Genomic DNA, 18916 nt, shown 5'->3' with positions numbered 1-18916 from the left:
CAAACATCCCCATGACCAGGCAAACATCCCTCTGACCAGGCAAACATACAACCCCTTTTTTTCTTTCCCATTTTACTTGCTTTTTTAATTTTGCCTCCAACATTACTGACAACTCCAAGTTCAATAGATTGATAGTCTCATCTCCTGCCTTTGTATGTGGAGGAGGCAATAAACAGCCGTATACATCCTAAACCTGTCACAAGGACTTTCTCTGCAACTCCCTACTCTCAGCTGTCCCCCTGTAACAATCCACCTTTTTCTCTTTCTCGCTCATACATTTCAGACACTTTATTAACATGTTAATCATATTTCCAAACTTACTGCATTCCACTTCATCTGATCATACATCACCGTTTAAAAGAATCACAATCACTTACTTGTCTGCTGCGGTAATTCTTGGATTGTTTTCTTGCTGTTGCTTGGTCTTATTTTGCTGTTTGCTGTCCTTAAACCACTATCTGCCGCACAGTCTCCACATCTTGTTCCACCGGGTCGCTCTTTTGATCCCTGCAACAACAGACACTATGCGAGTATGACTTCACATGTGACATTTCCAAGTCCCTTGACCATTGTGGTGCCAATGGAGTACCCCTTTTCTCGTTATCATGCCACCGAAGCACACCATTTCCCGCTAGCATGCCACCGTAGCACACCTTTTCCCGTTAGTATGCCACCGGGCACACGAATTCCCGTTAGCATGCCATCGGAGCACACCTATTCCCGTTAGCATGCCACCGGAGCACACCTTTACCATTAGCATGTGACCGCAGCACACCTTTACCGTTAGAATGCCACTGGAGCACACCTTTACCATTAGCATGCCACCGGAGCACACCTTTTCCCGTTGGCTTGCCACCGGAGCACACCACTTTCCGGTTGGCTTGCCACCGGAGCACGCCACTTTCCCGTTGGCTTGCCAACGGAGCACGCCACTTTCCCGTTGGCTTGCCACCGGAGCACGCCACTTTCCCGTTGGCTTGCCACCGGAGCACGCCACTTTCCCGTTGGCTTGCCACCGGAGCACGCCACTTTCCCGCTGGCTTGCCACCGAAGCACGCCACAGTCCCGTTGGCTTGCCACCGGAGCACGCCACAGTCCCGTTGGCTTGCCACCGGAGCACGCCACAGTCCCGTTGGCTTGCCACCGGAGCACGCCACTTTCCCGTTGGCTTGCCACCGGAGCACGCCACTTTCCCGTTGGGTTGCCACCGAAGCACGCCACTTTCCCGTTGGCTTGCCACCGGAGCACGCCACTTTCCCGTTGGCTTGCCACCGGAGCACGCCACTTTCCCGTTGGCTTGCCACCGGAGCACGCCACTTTCCCGTTGGCTTGCCACCGAAGCACGCCACTTTCCCGTTGGCTTGCCACCGGAGCACGCCACTTTCCCGTTGGCTTGCCACCGGAGCACGCCACTTTCCCGTTGGCTTGCCACCGGAGCACGCAACTTTCCCGTTGGCTTGCCACCGGAGCACGCCACTTTCCCGTTGGCTTGCCACCGGAGCACGCCACTTTCCCGTTGGCTTGCCACCGGAGCACGCCACTTTCCCGTTGGCTTGCCACCGGAGCACGCCACTTTTCCGTTGGCTTGCCACCGGAGCACGCCACTTTCCCTTTGGCTTGCCACCGGAGCACGCCACTTTCCCGTTGGCTTGCCACCGGAGCACGCCACTTTCCCGTTGGCTTGCCACCGGAGCACGCCAATTTCCCGCTGGCTTGCCACCGAAGCACGCCACAGTCCCGTTGGTTTGCCACCGGAGCACGCCACAGTCCCGTTGGCTTGCCACCGGAGCACGCCACTTTCCCGTTGGCTTGCCACCGGAGCACGCCACTTTCCCGTTGGCTTGCCACCGGAGCACGCCACTTTCCCGTTGGCTTGCCACCGGAGCACGCCACTTTCCCGTTGGCTTGCCACCGGAGCACGCCAATTTCCCGCTGGCTTGCCACCGAAGCACGCCACAGTCCCGTTGGCTTGCCACCGGAGCACGCCACAGTCCCGTTGGCTTGCCACCGGAGCACGCCACTTTCCCGTTGGCTTGCCACCGGAGCACGCCACTTTCCCGTTGGCTTGCCACCGAAGCACGCCACTTTCCCGTTGGCTTGCCACCGGAGCACGCCACTTTCCCGTTGGCTTGCCACCGGAGCACGCCACTTTCCCGTTGGCTTGCCACCGGAGCACGCCACTTTCCCGTTGGCTTGCCACCGGAGCACGCCACTTTCCCGTTGGCTTGCCACCGGAGCACGCCACTTTCCCGTTGGCTTGCCACCGGAGCACGCCACTTTCCCGTTGGCTTGCCACCGGAGCACGCCACTTTCCGGTTGGCTTGCCACCGGAGCACGCCACTTTCCCGTTGGCTTGCCACCGGAGCACGCCACTTTCCCGTTGGCTTGCCACCGGAGCACGCCACTTTCCCGTTGGCTTACCACCGGAGCACGCCACTTTCCCGTTGGCTTGCCACCGGAGCACGCCACTTTCCCGTTGGCTTGCCACCGGAGCACGCCACTTTCCCGTTGGCTTGCCACCGGAGCACGCCACTTTCCCGTTGGCTTGCCACCGGAGCACGCCACTTTCCCGTTGGCTTGCCACCGGAGCACACCACAGTCCCGTTGGCTTGCCACCGGAGCACGCCACAGTCCCGTTGGCTTGCCACCGGAGCACGCCACTTTCCCGTTGGCTTGCCACCGGAGCACGCCACTTTCCCGTTGGCTTGCCACCGGAGCACGCCACTTTCCCGTTGGCTTGCCACCGGAGCACGCCACTGTCCCGTTGGCTTGCCACCGGAGCACGCCACTGTCCCGTTGGCTTGCCACCAGAGCACGCCACTGTCCCGTTGGCTTGCCACCGGAGCACGCCACTGTCCCATTGGCTTGCCACCGGAGCACGCCACTGTTCCGTTGGCTTGCCACCGGAGCACGCCACTTTCCCTTTGGCTTGCCACCGGAGCACGCCACTTTCCCGTTGGCTTGCCACCGGAGCACGCCACTTTCCCGTTGGCTTGCCACCGGAGCACGCCACTTTCCCATTGGCTTGCCACCGGAGCACGCCACTTTCCCGTTGGCTTGCCACCGGAGCACGCCACTTTCCCGTTGGCTTGCCACCGGAGCACGCCACAGTCCCGTTGGCTTGCCACCGGAGCACGCCACTTTCCCGTTGGCTTGCCACTGGAGCACGCCACTTTCCCGTTGGCTTGCTACCGGAGCACACCACTTTCCCGTTGGCTTGCCACCGGAGCACGCCACTTTCCCGTTGGCTTGCCACCGGAGCACGCCACTTTCCCGTTGGCTTGCCACCGGAGCACGCCACTTTCCCGTTGGCTTGCCACCGGAGCACGCCACAGTCCCGTTGGCTTGCCACCGGAGCATGCCACTTTCCCGTTGGCTTGCCACCGGAGCACGCCACTTTCCCGTTGGCTTGCCACCGGAGCACGCCACTTTCCCGTTGGCTTGCCACCGGAGCACGCCACTTTCCCGTTGACTTGCCACCAGAGCACGCCACTTTCCCGTTGGCTTGCCACCGGAGCACGCCACTTTCCCGTTGGCTTGCCACCGGAGCACGCCACTTTCCCGTTGGCTTGCCACCGCAGCACGCCACTTTCCCGTTGGCTTGCCACCGGAGCACGCCACTTTCCCGTTGGCTTGCCACCGGAGTACGCCACAGTCCCGTTGGCTTGCCACCGGAGCACGCCACTTTCCCGTTGGCTTGCCACCGGAGCACGCCACTTTCCCGTTGGCTTGCCACCGGAGCACGCCACTTTCCCGTTGGCTTGCCACCGGAGCACGCCACTTTCCCGTTGGCTAGCCACGGAGCACGCCACTTTCCCGTTGGCTTGCCACCGGAGCACGCAACTTTCCCGTTGGCTTGCCACCGAAGCACCCCACTTTCCCGTTGGCTTGCCACCAGTGCACGCCACTTTCCCGCTGGCTTGCCACCGGAGCACGCCACTGTCCCGCTGGCTTGCCACCGGAGCACGCCACTTTCCCGCTGGCTTGCCACCGGAGCACGCCACTTTCCCGCTGGCTTGCCACCGGAGCACGCCACTTTCCCGCTGGCTTGCCACCGGAGCACGCCACTTTCCTGCTGGCTTGCCACCGCAGCACGCCACTTTCCCGCTGGCTTGCCACCGGAGCACGCCACTTTCCCGCTGGCTTGCCACCGGAGCACGCCACTTTCCCGCTGGCTTGCCACCGGAGCACGCCACTGTCCCGCTGGCTTGCCACCGGAAGCACGCCACTTTCCCGCTGGCTTGCCAAGGGAGCACGCCATCATCCATTTAATAAAATTGGCCACACTTAGCTTTTTCTTTTATATAATGGGCCCATATAGTTTTTCATTGAATATATTGGGCCCTACATAACCTTACATTTAATATATATAATCGTCTTATCATGTCTGTCTGTCTGTCCTTCTGTCCAGGAAGTCCTGCGTCGCTGATTGGTCCGACCGTGGTCAATCAGCGACGTGGGATTTCAGAAAAAGATGGCGGCCATTAGCAGCTCATCTGCCGCACGGAGGTCAGCGGCGATGTAGCCGGGAGATGACTGGGGCTAGCCGGTCAACTCCCGGTTGTTCGCAGCAGAAGTACCCCGACCAGCGGCGCCGCTGACCTCCATGCGGCTACCGTTGGGAGATCAGCGGTTAGGGCCGCTGATCTTCCGACGGAAAGTGTGAAGGGAGGACCGGGGAGCGGCGCCACCGGTCGGGATACTTCTGCTGCGAGCAGCCGGTCATTTCCCGGCTGCTCGCAGTGGAAGTATCCGCACAGGCAGCGCCGCTCCCCTGTCCTCACTAATACGATTCGGCGGCCACGACCAATCAGCGATATTGGCTCCAAATTTAAACACCGCTCTGCACAGAGGTCAGTGGCGATGCAGCCGGTCATCTCCCGGCTGCTTGCAGCAGAAGTACCCCGACCTGCGGCGCCGCTGACCTCCATGCGGCTACCGTCGCTAGATCAGCGGCTAGGGCCGCTGATCTCCCGACGGCAAGTGTGAAGGGAGGACCGGGGAGCGGCGCCGCCGGTTGGGATACTTCTGCTGCGAGCAGCCGGTCATCTCCCGGCTGCTCACAGTGGAGGTACCCGCTCCCCGGTTCTCACTAATACGATTCGCTGATTGGTTGCGGCCGCCAGCCGTGACCAATCACTGGTTTTGGCGCCAAATTTAAACATGCTCTCCGGTCCTCACTAACACGGTTCGCTGATTGGTCGCGGCCGGCCGCATACATATTCTAGAATACCCGATGAGTTAGAATCGGGCCACCATCTAGTTTAATATGATGGGCCACAAATTGCCTTCTAGTTATTACAAGAGGTCCTGCATAGTCTTCCATTTATTTTAATAGGCCCCATATAACCTTTCAGCATCTGAAACAATGGATACTGAAAGCCTGTGCTAGCATTTCTTCTGCGGTGTTGCTATCAGTGTGTCAAGAGTGGGAGAAGAGGGTTGCATTGACAATCCAACACAATGGGCAGCACTTTAAACACATTTTATAAGTGGTCATAAACTTGTAAAAAATTCATGAAAGAATAAAGTTATGTTAAAACCAAGCACACCATTGTATTTTCTTATGAAATTCTCAATGAGTTTGATGTGTCACATCACCCTCTTCCCATTGAAAAAAATAAAGTTAGATCCAAAATGGCCGACTTCAAAATGGCCGCCATAGTCACCACCCATCTGGAAAAGTTTCCCCCTCCCATATACTAATGTGCCATAAACAGGAAGTTGACATCACCAACCATTCCCATTTAATTTAGGTGTATCCATATAAATAGCCCACCCTGTATTATTACCATTTTTATTATTGCTGTACATACTGTAGCTTTTCATTTAATTTATTGGGCCCCATATAGGCTTCCATTTAATATAATGGGCCCCACATAGCCTTCCATTTAATTTAATGGGGTCCACATAGCCTTCCATTTAATTTAATGGGGTCCACATAGCCTTCCATTTTATTTAATGGGACCCACATATGTTTTTATTTAATATAAAGAGCCCCACATAAGCCCCTAATTAATATAATGGGCCCCACCTTGCTTTCCATATAAAATAATGGGTCCCACATAGCCCTCCCTTTTGTTATGATGAGCCTTACATATCACACCATTTCCCGATGGTCTGCCACCGAAGTACACCATTGGCTGCTGGGGTGCCACTGGAACACACTCTTTACAGTTGGGGTGCCAACAGAGCACACCTTTCACCATTAGCATGCCACCGGAGTACACTTTTTGCCACTGGCATGCCACTGAAGCACACCCTTTACCATTGGAGTACCATCGGGCACACCCTTTACCGTTGGTGTGCCATCGGAGAACTCTATTTCCCGTAGGCCTACCAGAGGGGCCCAATATGTGACCTTTTTTGCTTACCACCGGGGCACCCATCTTGGGCTTTTTAGCTTCCACCGGGGTGCACTCTTTGGCCTTTTAGCTTACCACCGGGGCACCCAACTTGGGCTTTTTAACTGCGACCGGGGTACACTCTGACCATTTTGCTTACCACCGGGGCACTCATTTTAGGCTTTTTTAGCCTGCCACCGGGGTGCACTTTTTGGCCTTATTGCTTACCACTGGGGCGCACTCTAGGGCTTTTTAGCCTACCACCAGGGTACATTCTTTGGCCTTATTGCTTATCACTGGGGCGCACTCTAGGGCTGCTCAGTCTGCCACCAGAGTCTACTCTTTGGCCTTTTTGCCATTGGTGTGCCACCAGAGCACACCCTATGACGTTGGAGTGCCACCGGAGCACACCCTTTACCTTTGGAGTGCCACCGGAACACACAATTTGTCATTGGCAAAAGTATAATGGACCCCCACATAGAATTCTATAAAGTATAATGGCCCCCACATAGCCCTCTATATAGTATAATGAGCCGCACATTGCCTTCCATGTACTATAATTTAATTTATTGGGCTCCACATAGCTTTTCATTTAATTTATTGAACCCCACATAACCGTCAATTTAATATAATAGGCCGCACTGGACTCCATTTAATATATTGGACCTGACACAGCCTTCCATTTAATAAAATGGGGCAAAAATATCCCTCTATTTAATATAATGGGCACCAAAAAGCCTTCCATGTTTTATATTGGGCACCACATAGCCCTCTATTTAATACAATTGGCCCCACTTAACCTTCCATCTAAAATATTGGGCCCCACATAGCTTTACATTTAATTTACTGGGCTCCATATAGGCTTCCATTTAATATAATGGGCCCCACATAACCCTCCATTTAATATAATGGTCCCCACATTGCCTTCCATTTATTATAATGGAGCCAAGATACATCTCTATTTAATATAATGGACAAAACACAGGCTTCCATTTAATATAATTGGCGCTACATAGCCCTTTATTTGATAAATGCGCCTCACATAGCCCTCCATATAATATTATGGGCCCCGCAACGCTTTCCATTTAATTTAATAGGCCTCACATAGCCCTCAATTTAATACAGAGGGCCCCACAAAACCTTCCAGATAACATAGTGGGCCCCAATATAGCTTTCTTTTTAATGTATTGGTCCCCACATAGCTCTCTATTTAATATAATGGGCCTCACATAGCCTTCCATTAAATATCATGGGCCCCATATAGAATTTATCATATACGTAGATGTCCCTTTAAGATAACGGGCCCCACATAGCTTTCCCTTTAATATAATGGGCCCCACATAGATTTTATTATTATATAATGGGCCCCACATAGCTTTCCCTTTAATATAATGGGCCCCACATAGCTTTCTCTTTAATATAATGGGCCCCACATAGCTTTCCCTTTAATATAATGGGCCCCACATAGCTTTCTCTTTAATATAATGGGCCCCACATAGCTTTCTCTTTAATATAATCGGCCCCACATAGCTCTCTCTTTAATATAATGGGCCCCACATAGCCATCCATTTAATATAATGGGCCCTACGTAGATGTCCCTTTAAGATAACGGGCCCCACATAGCTTTCCCTTTAATATAATGGGCCCCACATAGCTTTCCCTTTAATATAATGGGCCCCACATAGCTTTCTCTTTAATATAATGGGCCCCACATAGCTTTCCCTTTAATATAATGGACCCCACATAGCTTTCCCTTTAATATAATGGGCCCCACATAGCTTTCCCTTTAATATAATGGGCCCCACATAGCTTTTTCTTTAATATAATGGGCCCCACATAGCTTTTTCTTTAATATAATGGGCCCCACATAGCTTTCCCTTTAATATAATGGGCCCCACATAGCTTTCTCTTTAATAAAATGGGCCCCACATAGCTTTCTCTTTAATATAATGGGCCGCACATAGCTTTCCCTTTAATATAATGGGCCCCACATAGCTTTCCCTTTAATATAATGGGCCCCACATAGCTTTTTCTTTAATATAATGGGCCCCACATAGCTTTCTCTTTAATATAATGGGCCCCACATAGCTTTCTCTTTAATAAAATGGGCCCCACATAGCTTTCTCTTTAATATAATGGGCCGCACATAGCTTTCCCTTTAATATAATGGGCCCCACATAGCTTTCCCTTTAATATAATGGGCCCCACATAGCTTTCCCTTTAATATAATGGGCCCCACATAGCTTTTTCTTTAATATAATGGGCCCCACATAGCTTTATCTTTAATATAATGGGCCGCACATAGCTTTCTCTTTAATATAATGGGCCCCACATAGCTTTCTCTTTAATATAATGGGCCCCACATAGCTTTCCCTTTAATATAATGGGCCCCACATAGCTTTCTCTTTAATATAATGGGCCCCACATAGCTTTTTCTTTAATATAATGGGCCCCACATAGCTTTTTCTTTAATATAATGGGCCCCACATAGCTTTCCCTTTAATATAATGGGCCCCACATAGCTTTCTCTTTAATATAATGGGCCCCACATAGCTTTCTCTTTAATAAAATGGGCCCCACATAGCTTTCTCTTTAATATAATGGGCCGCACATAGCTTTCCCTTTAATATAATGGGCCCCACATAGCTTTCCCTTTAATATAATGGGCCCCACATAGCTTTCCCTTTAATATAATGGGCCCCACATAGCTTTTTCTTTAATATAATGGGCCCCACATAGCTTTATCTTTAATATAATGGGCCGCACATAGCTTTCTCTTTAATATAATGGGCCGCACATAGCTTTCTCTTTAATATAATTGGCCCCACATAGCTTTCTCTTTAATATAATGGGCCCCACATAGCTTTCTCTTTAATATAATGGGCCCCACATAGCTTTCCCTTTAATATAACGGGCCCCACATAGCTTTCCCCTTAATATAATTGGCCCCACATAGCTTTCCCTTTAATATAATTGGCCCCACATAGCTTTCCCTTTAATATAATGGGCACCACATAGATTTATTATAATATAATGGGCCCAACATATCCGTCCCTTTAATATTATGGACCCCACATAGATTTATTATAATATTATGGACCCCACATAGATTTTATTATTATATAATGGGCCCCACATATCCGTCCCTTTAATATTATGGACCCCACATAGATTTATTATAATATGATGGGCCCCACATAGATTTATTATAATATAATGGGCCCCACATAGATTTATTATAATATAATGGGCCCCACCTAACCCTCCAGTTTATACACTGCAGTCGCTCTCTTTCTTCTCTTCTTTACCTAGTCCAGTCTTTCGTGACGACTTCCCGCCATGATTCGTCTTTGCAGTTTGCTGTCCAGGTTTCGGCTGCTCCGCACTTTTCAGCAGATCACCGCACTCCTGAAAAACAAAAATGTTACAAATATAAGCGACTTAAATAAATAATGCCGCCCACTGTGCCACCAAATGCAAATATGTGCCACACTGTGCTCATGAGTATATCATTCACCACAATGAAGTCTGCTCCACTGAGAATATAAATCAGTCACTAGCTTGTGCCCCCGTTATAAATAGTGTTGAGCGAGCACTAAAATGCTCGGGTGCTCGAAGCTCGGCCCAAGCTCGCCGTGATACTCGGGTGCTCGACCTGAGCAACGAGCCCATGTTAGTCTATGGGAGACCCGAGCATTTTTGCGGAGGCACCCCCGGCAGTCTGTAGAAAGCCTAAAAAGTGCCCAAAATGATAGTGACAGTGCACAGATGACATGGGGACAGCATGGGGATCGCCCCAGGAAGCATTTCTGACCCCCAGGTCACTGTTGTCAACAACGTGGTCAGAGGTATTAAGCCACTTTTACAGGCTCATAAGAAAATGTTCAAAAACGAAAGTGAAACTTTTTTCCTGTGAAATATGTTAAGGAATTTCTTTTCCAGGGTAAAGACTTGTGTATAAGGTAAAATAAATAACCAAAAACAAAAATACTCCTCCACACCTTGGGCTATGTTCACAAGTAGCATTTTTTATGCGTTTTTGCACTTTTGTATTGCTTTCAACTGTGACAAATGCATTCACCAGGAAATGTCATTTTAACATTTTACAACCTTATCTGGCCATGTGCTGTGTGACACATGCATACAGTGCTGAAAAGACATGGGAACAGCATGGGGAAGACCCCTGGAAGGATCTCTGACTCCCAGGTCACTGCCTAAAAGTGTGCCCATCAGAAGTGATCCTTGCCGCATCAGAAGATGCAGACTTGCAACTATCCCCGTGCAAGTCCTTGTCCCAGGGCAGTGTTCAATTGTACCTCCCCCATTCCTTGCAATGCAAGCGCAAATATGCAGCCAACCACCCACCCACCCCCAGGCTGCAATACCATACTGCTAGCTTGCACTTGAAATTGGGCCTTTTAGTTTTGAGGAGGCCGAAGCTGGCCACTACCTCATGGCTGCTTCGGCAGCGAGGTATCCATACTCAGTCCCCAGCCGCCCGGCGGCGGGGTGTCCACACCTGGTCCCCAGCCGCCTGGGGGCGGCGGGGTGTCCATAGACGGTCCCCAGCCACCCCGATTTCTCCGCGGAACATCCCCACACACTTTTCTTAGACTGGCCTGCTTTAGGGCAGCATTGGATGAGCCCACTAGAGAACCCGACTCCATCAGGGGAGGTGAGAATGCCAAGGTGAGGAGCATGATGATGATAGAAGTTAGCATCTGCTTTGCTTTGTTGGAATGCAAGCATAAGTGTGCAACCTGCCACCAACCCACCCCGAGGCTGCAATACCATACTGCTAGCATGCGTGCACTTGAAATTGGGCCTTTTAGGCATGTGGAGGCCAGAGCTGGCCACTACCTCATGGCTGCTTCGGCAGCGAGGTATCGATACTCAGTCCCCAGCCGCCCGGCGGCCGGGTGTCCATGCTCGGTCCCCAGCGCCAGAGGGCGGCCGGGTGTCCACACTCGGTCCCCAGCCGCCCCGCGGCCAGGTGTCCATAAACGGTTCCAAGCCGCCCCGATTTCTCCACGGAACATCCCCACACACTTTTCTTAGACTGGCCTGCTTTAGGGCAGCATTGGACGAGCCCACCAAAGAACCCGACTTCTCCGGTGGGCCCTGGCTTCTCTATCAGGGGAGTTGAGAGTGCCAAGGTGAGGAGCATGATGAGGATGATAGAAGTTAGCATCTGCTTTGTTTTCAAGGAATGCAAGCGTCCTCTGTTTGGACGTCTTCAAACAGAGGCTGGACAGACATCTGTCTGAGATGATTTAGTGAATCCTGCTTTGAGCAGGGGGTTGGACCAGATGACCCAGGAGGTCCCTTCCAACTCTACCATTCTATGATTCTATGATTCTATGTATGTAGTAGTGGCTAGGCCTGAGGTGGTCAGCGTTTTGGCGCATATCCTACCTCCTCCGAGGATTGCTGGATGTTTTCCTGCTACTATCCAAGTTCTATGACTCTCGTTAAAACAAAGCTTCAAGTGATAAATGATGGATGAGGTAGTGGCAAAGGAGAAAGAGCAGGAGGAACAGGGACCATTCACATCAATATCAGGCCAGTCAACCACATATGTCTTGTAGGATATGTTTCTGTAACAAAAGGAGCGGTTTGGCTACACAGTTATAGGGCATACAGTGAGTGCAATGCCTACCAAAACTTTTGAGGCACTCCAATGCCCCTTGGAAATGACATGGAGGTCAGAGGGCCTTAACTAAACCTTTTTTTCCATTTATGGCAACTGGGTCTCCTGTGCACTGTTGGCCTAAGCAGTGAATGGAAGGCTTTCCAAAAATTATAAGGAACTGCAATGCCCCTGGAAACAGACGTGGATTACAGCGTACTAAAAACCTTCTACCCATTATTGGGGAGTGTGTCTCCCTTAGTTTTCACCTTTGCATTGAAAAGCAAAAGCTGACTAAAATTAGGAGGAAATGCAATGCCCGTTGGAAGAGTTGTGGAGATTAGAGGTAAGGTAATTAAAAACAACATTTCAATGCCCCTTGAAAGAGCTGTGGAGTTCAGAGTGGCTTAAGAAGACGCTTTTAATGCCCCTTTGAAGAGACGTGGAGGTCACAGTAGCTTAACAAGATGGTTTTAATGCCCCTTACAAGAGCCATACAGTACAGCATCTTAAAAACATTATTCCCATTGTTGGGGAGTGGGTCTCCCATAGTATTTGCTTATGCCTTCCAAGCAAAAGCTTCCAAAAATTATGAGGAAATGCAATGCCCGTTCGAAGAGTCGTGGAGGTCCCAGTAGCTTAACAAGACGCTTTTAATGCCCCTCAGAAGAGACGTGGAGGTCAGAGTGGTATAACAAGACAGTTTTAATGCCCCTTACAAGACACGTGGAGGTCAGAGTGGTATAACAAGACTCTTTTAATGCCCCTTACAAGAGACGCTCATTATTCTGGCATTTGGCAAATATTAAAAATGATGGTAATCCTAATTGACCTAAAATGGGAAAGGTTTATTCTGATTTCATGTCAGATATTGAGAAAAACCTGCAGATGTGTCTATTTATACAGTGTATGGAAACTTCTGATTTCAACTGTGTGTGTATGTATATATATATATATATATATATATATATATATATATATGTGTGTATAATATATACACGGCGAAGCTCACACAACACAACACCCACAGCAGAGGAACGGGCTGCACACACACCTGCTCCTGTCAGTGCTGTGAGCGCTCCTCATATCGCTGCTGGCTCCGCCCCTCATATTGCTGCTGGCTCCGCCTCTCATATCACTGCTGGCTCCGCCCCTCATGTCGCTGCTGGCTCCGCCCCTCATATCGCTGCTGGCTCTGCCCCTCACATCGCTGCTGGCTCCGCCCCTCATATCGCTGCTGGCTCCGCCCATCATATCGCTGCTGGCTCCGCCCCTCATATCGCTGCTGGCTCCGCCCCTCATATCGCTGCTGGCTCTGCCCCTCACATCGCTGCTGGCTCCGCCCATCAGCCGCTCACAGTCCTCAGCAATATGGAGACGTCCGCACTGATCAGAATCCTCGGGGGCGTGGCCTGTCACTGTAGTCACACAAGGGTTGTCATGGAGATCTCAAGGGAAGGCAGGTGGGCGGGGCTTAGAGCAGGAAGTAGAAGCCGTGCAGTGTGATTGGCTCCTTACCTTCTGCCAGTAATGGAGCAGATATATGGCTCCTATATAATGGAGGGGGCTCAGGAGGGGTTCCCCACCCTAAAGGTCAGGGGATAAATAATACTGGACATGAACGAGGGCAGGAGGACATTATTCTATATTGTAAGAAATCTGATTTCTTCTTTCCTCACAGTTTTTCCTGTGCAAGGCCACATGTATTGTGCGATAATCTGTGAATATGGGGGGATCTGCTCCTCACATCCACATCAATCCCCCCACGTCTGAGCTCTCCCTTACAGGGGTCTTCTGCTCTGCACACTGATGCCGTATCCATGGAGATGACATCATGGCCGGTACATGCGGATCTCCCCGATGGGACCCTCATGTATCTGGAGGACGAGGCACTGCTGCTCCTCGGGGAGAGGGGGCACAATTCCTGTACACATGATACAGGGGCTTCTGCCATCTCTGGGCTGAGAATAATGCTGGCAGCGCGCAGTCTACATGATGTGAGGATTACAAGTCTGCAGTCACAGAGAGTCACACAGATGACTGCAGGCCTTCAGCTTCACACCGGACAATCCCTTTAAATACATGTATATTGGTCTAAAAATACTTTTTACTATTTTGCTTCATGTAACATTTGCTCTGTTCGGCCTTTACCAGCTTTTTGTTTCCCAGCAGCACATTGATGGCTGCAGAATGAGTTAACTTGAGATTCAGTCAGTGAGCTCCTTATGATGTGGAGTTTCCAGCTCTTTTATTTCTGCGATGATTTATGACTGCATCAGAGATCAGCCCAACTTTCATGCTGGTCTGTGAACATAATCAGCACAGAGAAGGTCAGAATGAGCTCACTGATAAATTCTCAGTGAGCTCATTCTGCAACTAGCAATGCAAAGGAAATAAAAAAGCCAAATTGTTTATGAAACGTTATTGAAAAAATATTTGTATGTATATATTTAGCCCAAAATGTCTGAGTGTCCATATCCTTAGTACCAGCACAGCTGAGGATTTGGTACAATCAGGGGCGTACATAGGAATCATGGGGCCCCATAGCAGAAGTTCTAATAGGGCCCCCCAACAAAAAAATGTAAAAATGTAAATAATTGTCGGGGTCACAGAAGAGCAGATCTCACAACCTTCCAGCCTTTACATAGTAATTTTCCTAGATCCTTTTTCATTGCCCATAAAGTGTGGTGCCAACAAAAGTGCCCCCCAAACACGGTATGATACCCCCATGGTGAATTTCTCCATATGCGCAGTATAATGACCCTACTGTACCCGACCTCAACTCCCAGGGTAAAGTATGATGACACCAACACAGTATGATGCCCCAACTGCCCCACACCTCTCCACACTCCATAGAGTATAATGCACTCGCCATGGTCCTCCACACAGTATAAGACTCTCGCCATGGTCCTCCACACAGTATAATGCACTCCCATGGTCCTCCACGCAGTATAATGCACTCCCTCGTGGTCCTCCACGCAGTATAATACAGTCCCCATGGTCCTCCACGCAGTGTAATGCACTCCCCATGGTCCTCCACGCAGTATAATGCACTCCCTCGTGGTCCTCCACGCAGTATAATGCACTCCCTCGTGGTCCTCCACGTAGTATAATGCACTCCCTCGTGGTCCTCCACGCAGTATAATGCACTCCCTCGTGGTCCTCCACGTAGTATAATGCACTCCCTCGTGGTCCTCCACGCAGTATAATGCACTCCCTCGTGGTCCTCCACGTAGTATAATGCACTCCCTCGTGGTCCTCCACGTAGTATAATGCACTCCCTCGTGGTCCTCCACGCAGTATAATGCACTCCCACGTGGTCCTCCACACAGTATAATGCGCTTCCCCATGGTCCTCCACACAGTATAAGACACTCGCCATGGCTCCCCACTCAGTATAATGCATTCCCCCATGGTCCTGTACGAAGTATAATGCAGCCCCCCATAGGGTAAAATGCAGCCCCAGTCCTCCAGTATTATCAGTACACACTGATTTAAAAATAAATACATACTTACCGCTCCTCGTTCCCCGCTGCTTCAGTCTCTGCAGCTGATCACCTCAGCAGCTGCCAGCTCCACTGTCTGACACAGCGTGGCGCGTCATCATGCCGCTGCGTCAGACGCAGAGGAGGAATGATGGGAGAGGGAGTGTCACATGATGCTCCCTCCTTATTTCTTTGAGCAGTATATATATATATATATATATATATATATATGTATATATATATATATATATATACACATACATACATACACACTACCGTTCAAAAGTTTGGGGTCACCCAGACAATTTTGTTTTTTCCATGAAAACTCATACTTTTATTCATCAAATGAGTTGAAAAATTAATAGAAAATAGTCCAGACATTGACAAGGTTAGAAATAATGATTTTTATTAGAAAGAATAATTTCTGCTTCAAACTTTGCTTTCGTCTCAGAATGCTCCCTTTGGGGCAATTACTGCATTGCAGACCTTTGGCATTCTAGCTGTTAATTTGCTGAGGTAATCTTGAGAAATTTCCCCCCATCCTTCCTGAAGCCCCTCACACAAGTTGGATTGGCTTGATGGGCACTTTTTGCGCACCATACGGTGAAGCTGCTCCCACAACAGCTCAATGGGGTTGAGATCTGGTGACTGGGCTGGACACTCCATTACAGATAGAATACCAGCTGCCTGCTCCCTAAATAGTTCATGCATAATTTGGAGGTGTGCTTTGGGTCATCTTCCTGTTGTAGGTTGAAATTGGCTCCAATCAAGCGCTGTCCACAGGGTATGGCATGGCATTGCAAAATGGAATGATAGCCTTCCTTATTCAAAATCCCATTTACCTTGTACAAATCTTCCACTTTACCAGCACCAAAGCAACCCCAGACCATCACATTACCTCCACCATGCTTGACAGATGGCGTCAGGCACTCTTTCAGCATCTTTTCAGTTGTTCTGCGTCTCACAAATGTTCTTCTGTGTGATCCAAACACCTCAAACTTTGATTTGTCTGTCCATAAAACTTTTTTCCAATCTTCCTCTGTCCAATGTCTGTGTTCTTTTGCCCATATTAATCTTTTCCTTTTATTAGTCAGTCTCAGATATGGCTTTTTCTTTGCCACTTTGCCCTGAAGGCCAGCATCCCGGAGTCGCCTCTTCACTGTAGACGTTGACACTGGCGTTTCGCGTGTACTCTTTAATGAAGCTGCCAGTTGAGGAGCTGTGAGACGTCGATTTCTCAAACTAGAGACTCTAATGTATTTGTCTTGTTGCTCAGTTGTGCTGCGGGGCTCCCACTTCTCTTTCTACTCTGGTTAGAGCCTGTTTGTGCTCTCCTCTGAAGGGAGTAGTACACACCGTTGTAGGAAATCTTCAGTTTCTTGGCAATTTCTCACATGGAATAGCCTTCATTTCTAAGAACAAGAATAGACTGTCGAGTTTCACATGAAAGTTCTCTTTTTCTGGCCATTTTGAGAGTTTCGTAGAACAAACAAATGCAATGCTCCAGATTCTCAACTAGCTCAAAGGAAGGTCAATTTTATAGCTTCTCAAATCAGCCAAACCGTTTTCAGCTGGGCTAACATACTTGTGCAAGGGTTTTCTAAACATCCATTAGCCTTCTTACACAGTTAGCAAACACAATGTACCATTAAAACACTGGAGTGGTGGTTGTTGGAAATGGGCCTCTATACACCTATGTAGATATTGCAATAAAAACAAGACGTTTACAGCTAGAATAGTCATTTACCACATTAACAATGTATAGAGTGTATTTCTGATTCATTTAATGTTAGCTTCATTGAAAAAAATTTGCTTTTCTTTCAAAAATAATGAAAGGTCAATACATTTCCAGGAGGAACAATATGGGAACATCAATAAAAAAAAAAAAATGTTCCAGAATAACTATTTCCCATGTTGTTCCTCTTGAAATGTCTTCACTTTACATTTCCAGGAGGAACAACATTGGAACAGAAAAAAAAATATGTTCCAGAATTGTTATTTCAGTGAGGCGTGTCCCTACACAATGTCCCTGTCCAATCAGGGCTGACAATGTTTGTCACGCCCTATTATAAGGTAAATACATTTCCAAGAGGAACAACAGGGGGAATGACTATTTTAGAACACATTTTGTTTTTTATTTTTTTATTTTTTTTTGCTGTTCACCTGTTGTTCCTCCTGGAAATGTACTAACCTTACAACAGGGCGTGACTAACATTGTCAGTAGTGATTAGAGAGGGACATTCTGTGTAGAGACACGCCCCATTGACACACCCACTTACTTTTCAATAGGGCGTGGCTATCGTAATCAGCAGCACTGATAGGACAGAAACATTCTCAAAGACAAAGGAACGGTAACATGTAGTTGTCAATTTGGTCATACATTTCCAGGAAGAATAACAGAGGAAAAATATTCCCAAATTATTGTTTTTTGGGGGAAGTATCAGTGATATGTCAGGACAGATCCTTTATGTAAATCCAATGCACTAAACTATAACATTGTCGATTTAGTCATACATTTCCAGGAAGAATAACAGAGGAGTGGCACAATTTTAAGAAGAAAAAAAAATGCTGCAAAATCCATCTCACTAATCTATAACATTGGGCCAATAAAATACCTGAAATGTTGGAAATAAGTGTCATTTTGGATCAAATACTGATTAATTCTCCTGTCTTGTCCTCTGTTATTCCTCTTGGAAATCTGTGCGTCAATTTATAACTTGGCACAATCATTCCCATTTAAAACAGAGTGTGACTAATATTGTCAGTACTGATTGGACACTCATGAATAATGGAACGATAAGACCCAGTTGCCTATTTAGTCATTTCCAGGAGGAATAATAGAGGAACGGCACTTTTTTTTTTTAAAGTCAAGTTCTTTTCACTGATCTATATAACAATGGGCCGATAAAGTAAAATAAAATTTTAAAATATTTTATCTAAATACTGATTATTTTTCCCGTCTTGTCCCCTCAAATTTTTTGAGTCACTCAATTAGTGCAGAAGTTGGAGAGACTTTGGGTGCAGTATTTCCTACATGCCAGGGGGGGCGCTGATCACAGCCTGCGTCCTGGCACTATGCGGTCTGGGAATAGTGCAGATTCCCTGGTGGTCACAGACAGGGTCTAGTCCTGACAGGGCACTTGACTCAGTGACAAGGACAGATATAGCCCTGGATGACGTATCCTCCGGGGGGCCGGACCACCCTGCGGACACAGGAGAATGCTCTTCTCTTAGTGCTGGGCTTATACTATACACTTTCTTTACAATTCTGTAGCATTTTTTATGCTGTTCCTCTATTATTCCTCCTGGAAATGTGTAAATTACTTGACAAGAAGGGTGCTCCTTTTTTAATGTGTGGTGAGTCTCTACACAGTTTGATATTTTTACCATGAAACTGTATCACCCAGTTATCAGTTGAGACATTCATTTCCAGGAGGGATAACAGAGAATTCAAATTAA

The sequence above is a fragment of the Phyllobates terribilis genome, unplaced genomic scaffold, assembly GCF_046119375.1.
Source record: "Phyllobates terribilis strain yellow unplaced genomic scaffold, ASM4611937v1 Scaffold_176__1_contigs__length_3987557, whole genome shotgun sequence".
In the NCBI taxonomy this organism is placed as follows: Eukaryota; Metazoa; Chordata; class Amphibia; order Anura; family Dendrobatidae; genus Phyllobates; species Phyllobates terribilis.
This window is presented reverse-complemented; position numbering follows the sequence as displayed.